Here is an 18191-nt window from a genome sequence, read left to right on the forward strand (position 1 = left end):
TACTCATAGTCCCCCATCTCCATGAAAAAGGGAGGGTATTCCATTTTTCTCTTCTTTAGGGATCAACTTGGTCATTATAATTATATAAAATTCTTCCTTCTCCTTCCTTTCTCCCTTCCCTCTTTCCTTCCTTTTTCTTTCTCTCTCTTTGAAACCTTCCCTTCTTATCCTACCTGCATTGATTTCATTAGTGCCAAAGCTTTTTGATTTCATATAATTGGAATTGGCTATTCTATCTTTTTAATTGCCTCCATTCCCTTTTTGGTTAAGAATGCTTGCCCAAACCATAGCTGTAAAAGCTGTTTGATCTGATTTTCTTCTAATGTTTTTATGGTGTGACCTTTAATGCTCACGTGGAATATTAGTTCTGAGCTCATAGTGGTACGTGGCATAAACCAGGGTTGGTTTAAACCCAATTTGGCCAAATTTCCCTGCGGTTCTTGTGAAATAGGGAGTTCTTCCTTTAGCAACTGATGTTCACAGTTTTATTGATCATAAATTCTATTTGATTGAATTGAATGGAAGGGAACGAGTAGGTACCTATTTATATTCCCTATCCGAGCTGGCTGCTGCTTATGTCAGAGTACTAGTGAAGAACGATGGTTTGTTTATTTGAGTATTTCTGTGTTCCCTGCCAGACCACTTAGGATTTGGAACTTTGGTGGGTCCGTGATATCATAGTTGTGGGTGCTCCCTCTAGCATTAGAGTTATTAACCTGGGGTCCATGAACCTCTGAGGAGTCAGTGAATAAAATTCAAGGGGTCTATGAACTTGGATAGGAAAAAAACAAAGTCTACAGCTATATTTTCACTACTCTTCAGCTGAAATTTAGCATTTCCTTCAATTATTTGAATGCATTATTCTCAGAAGGAGTCCACAGCTCCCCCAGACTAGCAAAGGGTTGTTGTGTTCATCCTTAGTTTTCGAAGAGGACCATGACTTCAGGAAAATGATGACATGACTTGCAGTTGACTTTGATTTGAGTAAGGGAGGTCTGTGGAAGGTCACCAGCCTCACTTTCTCCTCCAGAGCCATCTGGGTTCAGTGAGATCCTGGCCCTTTCAGACAAAGGCCTTTTCAGGTTCTCACTGTGAGTGATGTAAGGCCCATTCAGTAAATAGGCCTGTGAGTCAAGGGATGGCCCCTTTAATTAGAAAAAAGAGAAAAAAATCAAACAAGTTGAGGAAGACTCTCAGGGTTGTTGGTCAAAAGAGAAACAGTTGCCATCAACATTCATTCTGGGACCCAAGACACAAAATCATTAGGAACTTTTGCTCTGGTAGTATCAGTCACAGCCTAGTCACACCTTTTAAGTCTATCCTTCATGCCCTTCCCCAAATCTTCCGGACAGGATTCATCCAATGCATCGGGGGCCTGTGCCTCTGGTTGTTTTGACATCTGGTTAGGGAGTGCCAATGTACCCCTTAGTATATCCATACCTGGTCTCTTAGTGTTATCATTTTATGACTGGCTCCCCTTTATTCCCTCCTTAGTGAACTTATACCTTTGTGGGCTGTTGAAATCTTCATTTCTATCTGTAATGTTCTCTCTTCTCCCTCCCTTCCCCCCTTTGTTTCCTTTTCCTCCTCTCCTCTTCTCTCCCTCTATCTTTTTTCTATGATCCATGATTCACACTCCTACAAACCTTACCAGCATTTAGCTTTTATAAGCTCTGGGAAGTCTTATCCCAACTCCCACTTGCACAAATGAGTCAGATTCCCAGAGGGATCATGACTGATTACCTCTCCCCCTCAGGGTTCTAAGTGGAGGCTGTCTCTAATGCTATTAACTTAAGTTCCATTCTTTTGGGATCTCCCCCAGTATAAATTGCCCAGTTAGAGTTCGCATTACTGGTATTATTGATTAGTGTATCAGTATCATGTAAACAATTAACATCAATTTTTTTTAAAAAAAAGGATATTTATTTAAAGATATAGTATGAACAGAAGTACAAACATCTCTCCGAACTGGGGCACACTCTCATCTATACCACCTCTGTCCCTGGGAAGAGTGGGCTCAAACTGAAAGCAGTTGCTTTAAGCATTTTCCCTGCCAAGTTCATTTCCAGATTCAACATGGTCAGAGTATCTCCTTTTCTTGCAGAAATCAACATCATAGTGTTGACCCACAGCTGATCTGGATGAAGCAGGTTGCTCTGACTTTGCTCCTCCTCCGGATCTACTACCTACAAACTGTGGCATTGGCTCCATTCCTTGAACTTCTGGTCTTCTGACCTTTCCAATCTCACAGAGTTATTCTACCTCCAAGCCTCCTTCAGCTAAGAATAGGAAAGAGTAAATACAACAGGGACAGAAACAAGAGCAGGGCCATGGGTTTGTGGCTTCATGTTACTCTGAGGGGAGGTTGCTGCCATTGATGATGCTACCTCTCTCCCCACATGGAAGTTTATAACAGTCTTTGTTTTGATCACTTACAGGAAAGAAAGACTTGAGTTGTTCCCCTGGAATTTTTTTGTATGTATAATGAGGGCTGTCCTCCCACATGCAGTATGAGGGTGTCTTTGTGTGGTTTGAAGGGAGGCAGAATAGACATCTCTAGCTTCTTCTTCCCCCTTTTCCAAGGGAGCCTTTAATTCCTTCCAGGAGAGGAGGCAGGAGGTTGGGGACAGAAGTTTGGCTACTTTGCTTTCCTCAGAGTAAGGGAGTGGAATCATATCTATGTATTCTTTTAAATATTGTTAGTCTAGAGAATGTGGTTTTCAGATTCATGCTAATTTTGATACTGTTTCATTAATGAGGAAAAAAGAACCCCAAGTTTTATATCCAAGGCTTGACTCCTTTTCCACCAAATACAAGTTCCACAATGAACACAAGTAGCAAAAGACCCCCCAAAAAACAAAAAAAAATTTATCCAGGTCAAATAGCAAAAAAAAAAAAAAAAAAAAAGGAAAGGGAAAAAGAAAATGAAAGGAAGGAGTGAAGGAAGAAAGAAAGGAAAAAAAGAAGGAATATGCATAGGAGAATATATACCAGACAATAAAGAATGAAGGAGTTCACCAACTGGTACAGAGATAACTCAGTCAACCAAGAGAGACCTAGATCTCATCCAAGGGGAAGTTTCCTGAAATCTCTGATGTAGTAAGCTAGGGTTAGGAATATGATGCAGACTACCAGCTCCTCTCAAAGCAACTTCTTCCCAGACTCTTTCTCTTTGGTAACCTAAAGTGGAGTTGGCATCTTCCAGCTTCTCTCTTGAACACGAAAGCTGGAAGCATCCAACGAGACTGCAGATCCCCCTGAGATGGAAAGAGACAGCTGAGCAGGAAGAACCTGAACCTCTCCTCTCTTCCACTATTTCCTCTTTCCTACTGCCAATTCATCTTCAACAAGGAAGAGAGAGTCCCATACCAATGGGCTTTGAGACTCTGGTTACACATGTATGCTCAGTTCCAGCTCAGCAGTCAAAGGCCCTTTCTTCACCAGGAGTCATTGAAGAAACAGTCAAAAGTTTACCTGCCCATGCTCTGAAGACCACATGGGAGATATCATCCAGGGCTGGGCTCTGCCATACACCCCCCCACTCCCCATTATAGAGTCATAGAATGTCAGAACTAGGAGGAACTTTGGCGATCACCTTCTTCAATTTCTTCATTTTACAGATTAGGAACAGTGCTAGAAAGGTCAAGTAACTTGCCTATGGTCAACTTGTTACTTACAGGGCTAAGATTAGAACCTGTTCTTCAGATTCCTGGTCATCATTGTCCTTCTCTCTTTAATACTTTAAGCATCTGGATTATGTAAGTGGGTCTCCCCCACCCACTTCCCTAGAATAATATTCTAGGGATAAATATTCTTATATTTAAAGCCCTTCACAACCTGACTCCAACCTACCTTTCTAGTCTTGTATGTTACTCTCCTTCACACACTATCTGATCTGACCGAACAGGTCTTCTTTCTTTTCTTCCAATGTGATATTCCATCTTTTGTCTCATTCCTTTTGCACTGGTTGTCCCCCATCCCTGGAACATACTCTCTAATTCACCTCTGTCTCTTGTAATCCTTAGCTTCCTTCAAGGCTCAGCTCAGGAGTTATCATCTACATGAGTCCTTTCTTGATTCTCCCTCCTGCTTCCCTGCTTCCCTCCCCCCGCAACCTCCCGCAGCTAGTGTACTCTCCCTCTCCCAATTACTTTGTATTTATACAGAGAAAATGTATATATTATAAAAATACAATATTATATATTATATGTAAATATAATATAAATACAAAATTAATATAATATACAGAATTATATATAAAATTATTTATTCTGTATATACTCTGGATACAATTATTTATGTACTAGTTGTCTCTCAAATAAAATAGAAGCTCCTTGAAGGTAGGGACAGTTTCACTTTTGTCCCAGTCTAGCACAGAGACAGTACTTAGAAAGTATTTGCTGATTGATACTTACATGATCTTCTCAAATTACTGAGACTCATAACTTTTTCAACCTGCCACTAATCTCCTGTTGAAGAGTCTCTCGTTGGTCCTTGGGTATCAACTATGTATTCTGTCACCAGAACTCTTTCCCTTACCCTATTAAAAAATTAATCATGTTGCTACATGATATAGTCTATGTTTTACAATTTTATTCTAACTTCCCATCCTTTACAGCTTTTTGTTTCACACTCCATTGCCCTGTAGGCTAGTACAATTTTTATTCTTGAGAGATCATGGGGTTCTATGATTCACAGCCATATGGCATCACTGGGAGAATATTGGTGTTAAAAAGCTGAGTTTGGGAGCGAGGGAGTGCCTTGGGATTGTTGAAGATTCTACCCTGTCTACAAACTGCAATCTAGTTTAAACTCTTCCTGCTCTCTAATTCTGAATAGTGTATCATGCACTTACACTCCCTATTGTAGATATATGGATGGACTAACTCAGTGGTCCTTGGTACATCTTAATCTGGGCAATAGGTATTCTACCACTCAATGAGGAGGGTTAGGCTGAGTGGCCATAGATATCATTCAGGAGTCCCTATAGTGTTCTGAGGGTTGCTACAAGAAGCACGTTATCCAAAAAAAAAAATAGAGTATGTGGAGGATTTTGGTGACTCTAGAGAATCTCACATTTTGACTACATATAGGCTATCTACCATGTCAGGGGTGATCGCCTTTAGGTATTCTCTTGCTTCTGGACCTTTGCACTGGCCAGTCCTTCAAAGATGGAATGAACGTATTCCCTCCTCAAAGAATGTCTCTCTTTCTCCAAGCCATACCCTGAGTGCTGTCTTCTACAGGAAGCCTTTCCTGACCCCCCCCCCAACTGTTGCTAGTACTTTCCATCTCAAAGAATCTTTTATTTATTTGCATTTCGTGTGTGTGTGTGTGTGTGTGTGTGTGTGTGTGTGTGTGTGTGTGTGTGTTGTGGTCTTTCCTCTTGGAATGTTAGCAAGTATGGATGTTTCACTTATTGTACTGACATTCTCATCACCTGGCACAATGCTTGGCACTTGGAAGCTTAATAAATTCTTGTTGATTGTTCAGATTGATTCTTGGTTTATGCTTCACTTGATATTAGAGTCCAAAGATCATTGATCATATACGTCACAGAGAGAGAAGCATGGTGGGAACAAGTAAACTAGAATATTACCAGTAATAACTTGTATCCAAGAAATGTTGTAAGAAGCATCGCTCAGGGGATGTGCTGTTGAAAAAGCCCATGGGTCAATTTTGTAGGGTGAGTGATGGGTGACCAATGAGAAGTGTCATACAGTGGAAAGGGTGCTTACGCTGGACTCAGAAGCCTCTACTACTGGTACTTACTTCCTATTTGACCCTGGACAAGTCATTTAACTTTCCTGAGTCTCAGTTCCTCATTGGTAAAATGAGGGGGTCATACTAATGGCCTCTGAAGTCCCATCCAGCTCCAGATCTCATGGTATTCTGGAACGTTAAAAGACCTTTCCAGTCTTTATATACCTCACTCTTTGACATGTACTCTTCAATCCAGTGACACTGGCCTCCTAGCTGTTCCACGAACAAGACTCCATCTCTTAGCTCTGGGCATTCTCTCCAACTGTCCCCCATGCCTGAAATGGTCTCCATTCCTCGGTCTCCCAGTTTTTCCTACTTCCTTTACTAACTAAAATCATATCTTCTATATGAAGCCTTTCTCAACCCCTTTTAATTCAAATGCCTTCCTTCTCTTATTTTTTCCTATTTATGCTGTATATAGCTTGTTTGTACATATTGATTTGCATGTTGTTTCTTTCATTAGATTATGAGCTCCTTGAGGGCAGGGATGGCCTTTTGCCTGTTTTTATATCTCTACACATTTAGCATAGTGCCTGGCACATAATAGGTACTCAATAAATGTTTATCGGCTGACTGACTAAAAGGTTTCTAATACAGTAGGAGAATCTTCCAAGGATGATTTTTGAGAGACCATAGATAAGGATTGGACAGAATGAAAAGGCATGGATGGATGAGGCCAAAGTTTGCACCAGAAGGAATACTCACATCAATGAGCTTATGGATTCACTGAATTACTGCATTTTATTCCATTTCAAAGAACACTTAGGATCCTAGATTTACAACTGGGAAAGACATTCAAAGTCAGCTAGTTCAGCCTTTTCATTTTACCAATGAAGACGTTGAAACTCAGATTGGAGAAACAACTGGCTTAAGCAGGAATTTGATCATAGAAGAAAGTACATTGGGTTTCAATTTGGAAAGTAATAGTTTTGAGCCCCAGCCCTGCCAATTAGTAGCAAGTACCCAATTACCTGGGACAAATCTCTTTATCTTTCTGAGCCTCAGTTTTATCATCTGAAAAATGAGGGAAATAATATTTGTATTAGTTACCTCAAGGAGTTTTTTGGGACGCCCAAGGAGAGCATGTGTACAAAATGTTTAATAAATGTAAAGAACTACATAAACCTCAACTAACTATTTGTTTCTAAGGTCAAGAAAGAGGCCTCTAACTCACAAGTTCTGACTGGGCTCTTAGTTTCTTGTCATATAGGTAATAGTAAAATTGAGACTGGAACTCAGGTCTTCTGATTCCTTGCCCAGTAGCCTATCCATAACACCATGATGTTGGCTGCCCACATCCAGAAGCATAAGTAGGTATATTTCATTAGAATAGGTAGAATATTTCATTAGGCTGTGCACCCAGAGAATTCTATTTTAAATTTTGTTGTAAAGGCAAATATTTATTGAATATGATATTGAGTCAGGGAGCCAACATACTATGATAGGTAGAGAGACTGACTTGGATTCAGGAAGACCTGAGTTTGAATCCTGCCTCTGATGTCATCAGTCCTCTTCAAAGAATAAGGATGAACAAGTAGCTGTGTGACCCTGGGCAAGTCTTCTAACCTCTTTCATCCTCAGTGTCCTCATCTACAAAATGTGGATAATAACAGCACTTGGCAAATCTTCAAGCACTACTATGCTGGTTATTATTATTAATGCTCAATTATGAAGAACATTATTTTATTTCACCGCACAAACTAAAGAAACAAACTTAACTAAACTTTTTATTTAGTAATGAAACTTTATTTTAAAGTACAAGCTTAAAAATGAGTCACAAAGCCAACAAACATTTTTTAAGTATCTACCATAAGCCAGGCACCAGGGATGCAAAGCGGCTTCAACCATAACATCAATCCTTGCAGTTAAGGAGCTCATAGCCTAATGGGGGAGGACAAAATACCAGTTTGGGGGGGAGGTTCACTAAGATGTTCCTGGGCACACTCAGCATATCCTGTACATATAACTCTGTCCAAGGATACTTTTTATTCCCTGACCAACTATTTGCCTCCTTCCTTATGGGCCCAGGCTTTGGAGCTACATTTCATATCACATTGTTTCAAGGCTTAAAGGTATTTCTGTGGTCATTTACCCTAACTTATGTTTGAATAAGAATCCTCTCAAATAGCACACCTAACAAAAGGTCAATTGTCTAGCCCAGAGGCTCCCAAACTTATTCCCTACTGCCCCCTTTAAAAAAAATTACTCAGCACCCCACCTGGAAATATACTTTCTTTAACCCTTTAATGGTTTTTTTCCAAAAATGTGGCACCAAGAACTGAATACTTTTCTAGAGATGAGGTCTGACAAAGACAGTCCAGAACCTCAGAGAATATGAGGGGTTTTCTCAGAATTGCTGCCTATTTTTCTTCTATAGTCAGTCAACAAGAAATCAACAAGAGTACAGAGAAGTGTACTTGTCCTCAGAAAGTGTAGTGTCTGGTGGTGCAAGGGAGTTCAGATGAAGACCACCTGCACAGGGATAACTTTAACAACCTTTGTTGCTACTCAAAAGGAGAAGAAGGCATAGAGCAACTGCTGGTTAGAAACAACCTCAGGTGTGTGGTCTCCATCCCCACAGTGGACAGCACACAGCTGTATCCATACTCCAGTTGAAGACCCTGAGCCTTTCAAGGGTCAAACTTATATATCATCTTAGGGGAGACAAAGATCCAGCGTGATCCCCATAGGAGACTGCCCTGTATTCTATAGGACCAGTAGAGCAAGAGTATTTTCTAAATTACTTAATGAGGGGTAAGGAATGTGGGGCAAGGGAAGTAGGGAATTTAATGATACCTAACAGTACCATTCCAGCAAGAGGCTGGAAAAGAGTTAACACCCAGTCTCCAGGTTTATTAGCCTTGGCATACTCGCATCTTGAGGAGCTGGGACCATACCAGTCAAACCGGTTTTCATGGGTCAACACGGGTAATAAATTGCCCTCCATGGTCGTCCAAGTACTGGAATGACAGTCATCATCAGGACCAATTCCATCCCTTATCTGGCTGGCAGAATCAATAGTCAGGAACTTCCATATACTTAATTGTTTACTCATTATATTTTCCCCTCTCCTCACCCAATGCAAACTCCTAGAGGGTGTGTGTTTGTTTTTTGTTGTTGTTTTGTCTTCATTTTCCCAAGAGCGCCTTGCTCATCGTGAGCACTTAATAAACTCTTGTTGAATCGGATTGGATTGAATTCCCAAGAATAGTATGAGACACATGCTTTATTTTTTGTGACAGCTTCCTAGGTGGTCAGCTATTAGATGGAAATGATTGTTCCAGACAAGAGGGGAGCTGTCCATAGTGGGATTCCAAGATGCCAGGCTTTCCAGGTTGTCTCAGAAGCTCCTCCCCCTCAGTATGACTAGATAGCTTATCTGTGAGGATATAATTGTCCTGGGGCACTATTGATTAAATGCTGGGGAACATGCTTAGGCTGCACTTGCTGTCAGCCTTACCAGTCATGTTTCTGTGTCTTCCTTTGAATTCCTCTTTTCCAGCTGGGGCCCTTCTTGGCTCTGTGTTAAAATAGACTCTTCCTAATTAGACAGACCTCTGTCATGCGGATCAACTTGAGAACTTATATGGTATTTTCATATCACACATCTCTTCGCAAATCAGCCCTGTACATTACAGTTTTTCAAAATCATAACTCATTGAGTAGCTCTTTAAGCAGGCAACAGCCTCCTATAACTAGTAATTAGTGTCCTGTCAGCTGATATCAGCAGGCATTAGTTCTCAGCTGCTGACATCAGCAAGTCCATCATATATTTAAAGCTGCAGTTCCTCATAACTGGGATGAATACTTTTGAAACATCCGTTTAATGAGAGAGCTTTAAAAAAAACCCAAATATAACCATATTTGGTGAAACCGTATAAAATCAATTAATATCAGAATTACAAACCAAGTTGCAGCATAAAAAATATGAGGGTGTAGGAGCCCTAGACAAGCTTCCAGGCTTTGACACTGACATCCATCATAAATCCATAAACAAGTCTGTGCTCCTTTCTGATTAAAGGATCGAGTGGTTTGGTCAAGGTTAGCAGGAGCATCTATTTTACTGACACTATTCTATTAGGAAGGAGCTCTGTGAGATCTCTGCATTTCTTCAATGCTCTGATAGCTCATAAAAAATCATTTCGATAAATATCCTTTGATTAAAAATAACACAAAATAAACAGCAGAGTCTAATCCTGGAAAATATCAGATAAAATGAGTGTTCACTTACAAAAATAAAAAACAAAACTCAAGTACCAACAGATTGAAACTTCAGAATAGCTGAATGTGGTTTGAATTCACTTTAGTGCTTTTTGGAGAAAATTTACATTTATCTGACCACAATATTCCAGTACACCAGTGAATCTATGATCTCACTGATGCGAAGATTTCCTCCACTGATGTTCCACACATACTGTAAGATTCTCATCCGTATTCTCCATATCTACCTATTCATGACGTGTTAGGGTAGCAATTCTCAAGCTTTTTGGTCTTGGGACCCCTGTAGGCCCTTAAAAATTATTGAGGACCCCCCAAGAGCTTTTGTTTATGTGAGTTATATCAATCAGCATTTACTGTATTTAAAATTAAAATATCTTATTTTTACTATGAAAATAGTTTTGATCCCCCCAGACTCCTTTGAAAGGGTCTAGGAGACCCTCTGGAGTCCCCAGACCAAGGTTGGGGAACCTGCAGCCTTGAGGCCACATGTGGCCCTCTAGGTCCTCAAGTGTGGCCCTTTGACTGAATCCAAACATGCTGGCCTTGAGGCCACAGGTTCCCCACCACTGCCCCAGACCATACTTTGAGATCTGTTATACTGGGCACCATCCTCATTCCTCGAGGATGAGGTAAGAAAGCATCCACGTGCTACCCATCAATTATCTTCCTTCCTATCTTCTGTTTTTGCTCCTGTATTTCTTTGGTGACATACTTTATGCCACTTCTCTCATGAAACTCCTCATTTATAACGTGTTGCCACCTGTTCATACACACCGTGCGCCTCTCTGTTCATCTCTGAGTGATCCTCACCCTCAGTCCTTCAGAGATTTCCATGACTTGCAGCCACGCAGCAACTGAGGGCAAATATTGCTGTTAAAAGGACAGGCTTTTGTTTTAAGGAAATACTTCGATTTCAGACACTTCCAATGGACAACAAATATGACTCCGATCTGGAACGTAGTTGAGTGGTATGTTTTTAAAGATTCCAAGCTAACTACAATATAGAGATAGGGTCTGGACCTGTGATTATATTGACACAGAGAATTCCCAGATGAGGATACTCCCCCCACCAATACGGGTTGGCACCCTTTTTGCAACTTATAGTCTTATAGACTTCCCTAAAGTAAGGGGCTGGCACGCTACCACATACTGGCAGCTTGGTTTTGTAATTCCTTGAGCAAAGAATAGGTTTTTTTTACATTTAAAAACTAGGTTTTATTGTATTTAAAAATATAAAAACCATTCTTAGTTCACTCAGGTGGCAGACCTGTAGTCTGACAGAGGCTGTGACTTGCCTAAGGTCACATATCCAAGTATGCGTCAGAGCCAGATCTCTACCTACTATGCCAAGATTCCTATCAATTCCTTTATTACTTAAAAGCAATAAATATACACGAACTACCTATTTTCAGATACTAGCTTTCTATAATTGGGAAAGCAGTGGTAAAAGTGATCATATCCTTTAAGAGATTTTTCTCCCATTTTTCTTAATCTTCACGGTTCCCCAAAATCCAACATGAGCAGTGTCTATTTTTAGGGTTGGTTCCCAAGTTCTACACGAACTGATGATCGCTACACCTGTGGGACCTTGATTCTCAAATGGGGGCTAGCAGGAACTAGATCGTAAATGCAATGAAATTTATCAGTCTCTTGGCAATCTAGCTTCCAAGCACCAGAAGCCAAATTAGGGAGTAATCAGGCTGGCAAACTTTCCCCTCCATGATTCAAGACATCCTTTATCATATAGAAATGGCACGGATATTGAAAATTCAGGGAGAAAAAACCACACTGAAACAAATTCTGGGGAAACATTTTCTCCAGTCTTTAAAAATGATATTTAAGTGGTTCTCCTCCTGTAAATTAAAGAAATTATCTGCATGAGCTTAAATAAATGCCTTGTATCAAATTCTGAGAAATTACTAAATACAAATCCAGCCCAATTTATCTTTTTTTCATTAAATAAAGCAGTAATTCACCAAGTCCAAATGAGTGTTCATGGCACTAACACTTTATTAAAGGGAGGAAAGATACTCGATTACTAGAAACGTTTGTTACACATTCGATATATGGCCTCAAATAGACAGAAAAAGATTAGGAGTCGCATATATTTTTTATGACATATTGATAGTTTTCTTGCCTGGTTTAATCCGCCTCTCTCTTCCCATAGGTTAACCCTTCCCCAGGGGCAGTACATGCTAATAACCGCTCGTGTCACAGGCCATTCCAGACCTAGACAATGGATAATGAACCTAGGGCAATGGATTATTAGCTGTACTTGTATACATGGGTAATTTGGGGGGAGTAAAGAACTGGCCCTTTGCCAGATTTTCCCTTGTGTGGATTTGCATAACCTTCTAAAATGCCTGCCTAAGTTTTCCAGAAGGAGACCCAACCACAGCTTTTCAAATCAGCAGGGCTAGTGGAACTGTGGCTACCTGCTTTGGCTACCAGGCTTATGGTCTGAACCCAAGGTGGATAGGGCATTTGTGTGCTCTAAGCAAGATTTGAAAATGGTGCCCCCGGGAACCTCTGTGACTTGACATTATAAAAATAAATGACGATCACAACAGTAGCTGACATTTATACACCACTCTAAAGTTTGCGAAGCACTTTACAATCCTTATTTCATTTGAGTCTCATTACAACCCTGTGAAGTGGATTCTACAGGTATTATTATCTCCACATGGGGCACCTGAAGCCCAGAGAGGTTAAATGATTTGTCCATGGTAGAATAGTGTACTACGTGAGGTAGGATCTGAACTCAGGTCTTCCAGATCCCAAGTAAAGCACTGTTCTCACCAAAATTATGTACATTTATAAAAAGCAATATTTAAAGGTATTATTTTCAGCACTCCCATTGCACTCCCTCCCTGTAATAAGATATTAAATTTTTATATTCCTTGAAGACTCAGCTGAGCAAGACACTTTCTTTGGTGTAGCACTCTCTAGATTCCCCAGCTGAAAGGGAACTCTCCTTTCCCAACCTTTCTTATAGTTCTTTGGATACCTCCTTTGCCCCTACCTTATTCCTCATTCTACTGTGTATCCTTTTTCTTCCTATAGGGGCTACATGTGTATTTTATATTTCTTCTCTCTGCTTCTTCCCCCTTGCCCCCATTAGATGCCTTGAGAGCAAGAACTCTGATGTTCTCCTTTTCAGCACTCTTTAACACCTACCATGTTGTTTAGTGTGCTCAATACACTTTGGGTTGACTTTTAAAGACTTTCAAGACCTAGTCTCTTCCTATATTTCTAGTTGTTTTACTCGATTCCCCTCTATGTGCAGTGATGCTGGCCTCCTTGCTGTTCCTTGGACAAGTAGCACCATCTCCAGACTCCAAGCATTTTCACAGGCTGCTTCCCACTTTGGAACGCTGTCCCTGCTTATCTCTGCCTCCAAGTGCTGGTTTCCTGGCTTCCTTCAAGTCTTAGCTAAAGTCTCATCTTCTAAAGCAAGCCTTTCCCAATCCTTCTTAATACTAGTGCCTTCCCTTTATCATTATCTCCAATTTATTCTATCTATATCTTGTTTGTACACAGTCGTTTGCATACTGTCTCTCTCATTAGACTGGTAGTTCCTTGAGAACAGAGACTGGTGGGGTTTTTTCTTGTTCTCCCTCTTTTGTATGCCCCCAGTGCCTGCACAGGGCTAGGCACATAAGAAATGTTTAATAAATACCTGTTGATTGATTCATAGTTGAATGGAATTCAATGGATCAATGTTGCAATGAATGGACCTACATGGCCAACTGGATTTTCAATAGGAAAGAAAATCAAATTAAAGCAGTAGTTAAGCAGCATATATTTAGTCACTGTCCAAGGATGGGATCTTTGCAGGGAAGCTTAATCTTGAAGAAACATTAAAAAAACATATTTCAATTGTATCATATAGCACTTCTTGCAGATCTGCCATATTCTTATGAGGCATAGGGAAAGACTCTGTCTGTCACAGGGGAATGTGTATGTACATGCAGCATTGGGACACTTTTGCAATGGAAGTTGTAAGGGAATGCCTGGGGAAGCTGGTATGCAAGAGGAAGAACTAAGGAAAGACAAATGACCATGGAGCTGGGGCCAAATCAAAGAAGATGAATTTTAATCAAGATTAATGCAATGTTCTTGAGCTCAAAAAAATTGGAAAATACAGAATGGGGATACATCACTAAACAACAATTCTTGTGAAAAAGCTGTGGGACCAAGTTTCACAACTATATGACAAAGCAGCCCCAAAAAGCTAATATGCTTTTAGGTTACTGTAAGAAAAGTATGTCCCATACTCTAGCCAGCTCTAATTAATGTAAAATAATAGGATTGTTAAGCCCTAATATCTATATCAAATAAGGATGTTTATTTTATTTGAATTGTAGAATCAGTCAATCAAATGTTTAAACTCAGTGTGAACAGTTCCTAGACACCTCTGTTGAATAAATCAATCAACCATACTCACAAATTAGGTGTGAACAGCTACTTAATCAAATTGGGAAGGAAGAGCTTACAACCATTGGATGAAATCACATGACAAAATATATTGCAGTTTATTGAGAAAATTAAATGCACCTCTAATTTAGGCAAATAAGAGAAGATTTCAGTGAAAGTATTCTAGCAAGTATTCTAGGAGTGCTTTAAAAAAACAAAAACAAAAAACTGTAGCATTATGTTTATATCCCTGGGAAGGGAAATGTTTTACCTCCTTCTTCCCACAACTGATCGTGTTAGCAGAGATTATGTTCCAGTAACAAGTAATGCATCCAATAAGGGACTTCATGCACCTCAAAGGAGCTTTAAGAGGGCCACACAAGGGCAGAAAAGTACAGTGCCTTCATCCAATCAGGAGCTGTAAATTCTTCCTTTCTTACATGTGTTCTCTAAGTTTGAACGGCTTCCCCTTGGACTCAATATGTTTGTGGTAGAATGTCTTCAAGACTTTTAGGGGAATCGTTTTGAACGAGTTATTCTTACTACACTCCCATAGTAAACATACATTTCTAAAAGCTAATTAACTCGAGCAAGGTAATTTATATCTACTAGTAATCATTGATGGGGGTGGGGCTCAGGATCCATCATACCAGAAAACTATTCCTCCCCTCCCCCCACCCGTTTCTCAGGGTTGTCCATAGAACTCTAATGGGTGAAGTAGTCATCCACCCTCTGGGGATCCAACCTGTCAGTTCTAGTGGAAGTTGGGAGAAATTAGCACCAAAAAGGGCCATAATTTCAGAGATTTTAGAAGAAGATAGTCTTGTATTCTTCTCTTATAAAGCAACATTTGGAGTATTGTGTTTTGTTCTGGCGTCATACTTTTAGGAAAGCTGAAATACATCCACAAAGAGACAACCATGATGACAAGAGAACTGGAGGACATACTCAATACAGTCTATTTGAAGGAACTGGGGAAGTCCCCCCCACACACACACCCAAGAGGATGTTATTAGTTCTATTCTAGTTGTGGATCAGGGTAACTAAACTCACAGGATCATAGATTTAAAAGGAGAAGGAGCCCTAAGGCCATGGAGTCCAAGACCCTCGTATTACAGATGAAAGAACTGAGGCAGAGAAATTAAGTATAACTTTGTCCATGGCTATATAGCTGACAAGCGTCTGAGGCAGCAGGATTTGTAATCAGGTCTTTCTGGTTCCAACCCAGTGCCCTCTCCATACGCCATTCAATCTCTCTAACCTGTTCTGATTGGCCTCATTGGAAAAAACTAGACACAATGAGCAGAAATCACAAAGAGGGAGAGTTAAGGCTCTTTTTTAGGGTGAAAAAAATTCTTAACAATAAGAGCCAAATAAAAATGGCATGTTCCACCTTGGGAAGTTTCTTTCAAAATTGGTGGTCTCCAAACAGATGCTAAATGACTACTTGTTGGAGATATTGACGTGGGGACTTATTTGGGAATCATCAGTATTAGAAGGCCTCTGAGGTTTCTCTGAGACTGTGAAAGACAATCAACACTTACTCAAATTCCCAAGAAAACTCAATAGAAAGTAACAAGAATGAGGAATTCGATGCATTTCTGCCTGCAGGTTTTCCTTCAACTTCTGGTTTCTAGGCACTGAAGTTGGATTCAGAAAGTTTGGGGTTTTATAGGTATAACATTCAAATTTCTTTAAGCCTCAGTTTCCGCTTTTGCAACACTAGAATAATAATAATACCTGCCTCATGTTTATTGTGAAAATCAGATGATGTAATGTGTGTTACAGGGAAGCCAGGTGGTTCGGTGGAGGGAGCGCTGGGCTTGGAATCAGGGAGACTCCTTTAACTGAGTTCAGATCTGGCCTCAGACATTTACTAGCTGGGTGACCCTGAGCAAGTCACTTCATGCTGTTTGCCTCAGTTTCCTCATCTGTAAAATGAACTGGAGAATGACATGGTAAACCATTCTGCCTCAGTTTCCTCATCTGTAAAATGAGCTGGAGAAGGAAATGGTAAACCACTACAGTATCTTTGCTATGAAAACCCCAAACGGGATCATGAAGAGCTGGACACAACTGAACACCAGCGGCAAAATGTTATGCTTCATAAACTTTAAATTTCTACGTGAATGTGTTATCATTTTATACATGAATAAAATGCCCTTGTGTTTAGTTTACAAACTACGCCATGTAGGTACCTTATATTTTCCAGATTACATCCAGGAAATATATTAATGAAAGAGAAGATGGGTTGATCTCTTGATAAGATGGAGGGATCACCATTGATTGGTATGAGCCCCATGTCAGTAGACACTGAAATAAGACATGTTGGGTGAACCCTTCTTGTCAAACTTATGGGAAGACACAGACAAGAATCACCCAGAATGGACAGGTGGTCAAGGGTTGCAATCTGTGTCACTGGTGGGAATACCTGTGTTGATGAGGTCACAGATATATTTGAGTATTTCGATTATTCGCTCTGAATACTTTAGGCTCAGCAACACAGTGGTTAACCAATCTTATGCCTATCCATAGTGCATCACCAGAGTCAGGCTGATGTGCTGGGTGGGAGTCAGAATGAAAACCTCTTGCACAACTGAAACAGGTTAACAGATTTCCAGAGTCCTGAAGCATTTTGTCCATGGCCCCTCCCCATGCATAAATATAGCCCAATGAAGGCTTCCTTCCCTTCCTCCTTGCCCCTTCAGGGGAAAAGAGTATTTAGCTAGAATGTTTTATCCATTCCCATTCATTGTTCATTGCCTTGGCTCAAATTCAATGAGATCCCAAAGCCCTTACAAAGTTATATACAGAAAGATATAACTTGGTCACTGGAGATTAGCTTCCTCTAACATGTGGCTAAACTGAATCTTAAATCTCCCTTTGATTTTGACTAAACATGTCGAAGGAGTCACTGCAAAATAGACATCATGTCTGCTTTTGCTATTTTTTTGGTAAATGTGGCGAGACATTTGAGGAACTGGCCAGGAGGGTGGGGTCACTAGCCATTTGGTGTTTAAAGTTGGTTCAGACATTTTACAAGATGTCCATGTTGGCAAGAGTGGCTTTTGTGGTTGTGTGTGTGTGTGTCCTACCACTCAACTCCTCAGTGCCAGTCTAGTCTGTACATGTCTACAATAGAGCTTCCATATTAGAATGTAACCTTAGCTAGAGAAGAAAATGGGTCTATCCCTTAGTCCTGGCACACAAAAGTCAAGGATGCACCCAGTGGGAGATCAATTAATGTTTAAAGATGATGATGACGTACATGTGGTGATGCCCCATTAGCATGTAAATTTCTTCAGATTAAGGATTATGTTTCATTTTGACTTCAATAAACTAAACTTTTTTGGGGGGGTGAGGTGGGGTGGTATGGGGGGGAGGTCCCAGACCTGTGATTTCATCAGTGTGGAAATTGCCTCTACCAATACAGACTGATTTTTGGAATGGACCATGGAGAGACTTGTTTGGAACATACAGTGTTAGAAAGTTGCCTGGGACACTGCCATGTTAAGTGACTTGCTCCTGGTCTCAAGGCCAGTATGTGTCAGGGCCAGACTTTAAACCCAGGTCTTCCTAATTTCAAAGTCAGCCCTCTTTCCCTATACTAAGCTGACTTCCATGTAGTAAGCATATGACAGTTGGATTGGATCACAAAATAGCATCAAGAAATTTTAGAACTGGTAGAGTCCTTAGAGACCCTCATTTTGACAAATGTAAACAATCAAGGCCTTGAAAGGTTAAATAACTCATATGCAAGCAAAAAGACTTTAACATTTAGAAGATGGGAA

This window comes from Trichosurus vulpecula, chromosome 6 (genome assembly GCF_011100635.1).
Source record: "Trichosurus vulpecula isolate mTriVul1 chromosome 6, mTriVul1.pri, whole genome shotgun sequence".
NCBI lineage: Eukaryota > Metazoa > Chordata > Mammalia > Diprotodontia > Phalangeridae > Trichosurus > Trichosurus vulpecula.